The sequence below is a fragment of the Nannospalax galili genome, unplaced genomic scaffold (genome assembly GCF_000622305.1).
Source record: "Nannospalax galili isolate Female #2095 unplaced genomic scaffold, S.galili_v1.0 scaffold929, whole genome shotgun sequence".
NCBI classification, from domain to species: Eukaryota; Metazoa; Chordata; class Mammalia; order Rodentia; family Spalacidae; genus Nannospalax; species Nannospalax galili.
The window spans coordinates 1,482,147-1,484,170 of NW_008359591.1; the positions used below are offsets into that span (position 1 = coordinate 1,482,147).

Consider the following 2,024-nt stretch of genomic DNA (forward strand, 5'->3'; position numbering starts at 1 on the left):
CTTTCCTGGCCTCTCAGAGTGCCAAGCCTCAGCTGCTCTCTGTGACCCCTTCACGCTTTCAACACCAGAACCATGCAGGAGACTCTTACACATTACCAAGTCCTGCTTCCAGCTTGAGACAGAGGCTCGGGTCCCCTATGTGTGCTGACCCTGAGGAAATACCTCCCAGAAGACTTCACCTCAATGAAGCTGGTCTCTTGTTACTTACAACTGATTTTTCAGCCCCAGCTAGCCAGCATCAATTGTCCAAGTAAAGCAAAGGTTTTACTTCAGGTTCTGGTCTCTTCTTAATAACAGCTGATTCTTCATCCCCAGCTGACCAGAACCCATAGATTCTCAATCTAAAATCTCACATGAACAGCCCTGATAGTCTCCCCTTCCCTTTGAGGCTTCACAAGCCAGGCCTCCATCATCTACAACTCTTTCAGCATGACTGTTCCAAGCACCACTGCAACAAACTCTGAGCACGCAATGGCTTTTCCAGCCCGAAGTTCCAAACACTTCCACAGTCCTCCCAAAAACACAAAGGTCAGGTCTGTCACAGCAATATACCACTCTCTGGTACCAAGTACTGTCTTAGTTTGTTCTTCATTGCTGTGACAAAATATTCTGACCAGTACCAACTTGGGGAGGAAAGGGTTTATTTGTCTTACATCTCCCAGGTTGCATGCAGTTCATCAGGGAGCCCAAGGTAGGAACTTAGGGTAGGAACCTGGAGGCAGGAGCTGGAGCACAGGCCATGGAGGAATGCTGCTTACAGGCTTGCTCCCCTGGCCCCTGCTCAGCCTGCTTTCTTATGCAACACAGGCCCACCTGCCCAGGGGTGGCACCTCCCACAGTGGGCTGGGCCCTCCCACATCACTCATCAAGAAGATGCCCTTCAGACATGGTCACAGGCCAGTCCAATAGAGGCAATTTCCCGATTGAGGCTCCCTCAACCCAGGTGTGTCAATTTGACACTAAAGCTATCCAGCACACCCATGTACCTGTTCCTTGGAAGTTTAGCATTTGCTGATGCCTGTACTTCATCTTCTGTGACTCCAAAGATGCTCTTGAACTTTTTAACTGATAATGACTTTATATCCATGACTGAGTGTTTCAGTCAATTTTATTTTTTTTGTTACAGTGCAACTACAGAATGCTTCCTACTGGTAGGAATGGCTTATGACTGCTATGTAGCAATATGCAACCCTTTGCTATATCTAGTAGTGATGTCCAATAGACTCTGTATTTTGTTAATAAGTGTTTCATATTTAATTGGTTTTCTAAACTTATGATTCATGTAGGGTTATTATTTAGGTTAACTTTCTTTAGGTCAAATATAATTGATCATTTCTACTGTGAAATTTTGCCACTCTATACAATTTTGTGCACTGACCCAGCTATTAATACACTGGTGGCTTTTGTTTTTGCTGCTGTCAACAAGCTATCACTTTCATGAGTATTGTAGTCTCTTATGCTCATGTCTTATTTGACATCTTGAAAAAAAAGTCAGAGAAGGGCAGAAGCAAAGCCTTCTCAATCTGCAGTGCCCATCTGCTCTCTGTCTCTTTGTTCTATGGCACTCTCTTCTTCATGTATGTGAGCCATGGTTCTGGACCAAGTAAATATCAGGAAAAAATGTATTATCTGTTCGACACCATTGTGATTCCTCTGCCAAATCCATTTATTTATAGCCTAAGAAACAAAGACGTTTTAAGTGCACTGAGAAAACTCATAAAATAATATTTTCGAGAAACTTTCTATCTTCTAATTTTGAGCAAATCATATTACTTTGTTCAGTAGTTTACACCCAATAGAAAGTTCATATGTTAGTAAATAAAGGAATATCATTTTAAACTATGTAATTTTTGTTCTTAGTAAGTACTCTTTACCATCAAAATAGTTAAGGGGAAAATAAGAGCAGAGTTTTATGTGTTGTTTTATATTCATAGCTGAAAATGGATCACCAAGTTATGTCTTTGTAACATTAACGTACTCTTATTTTCCAGATACATATATTTCAAAAACACTTTTGAATTCAT

General features: G+C 41.4%; 1 pseudogene; it reads left to right on the plus strand.

Annotated features, from left to right (window-relative positions):
• The window catches only part of LOC103725990, a 2,737-nt pseudogene extending 1,012 nt beyond the window's left edge, over positions 1–1,725 (plus strand).
• The last annotated feature ends 299 nt before the right edge of the window (positions 1,726–2,024 follow it).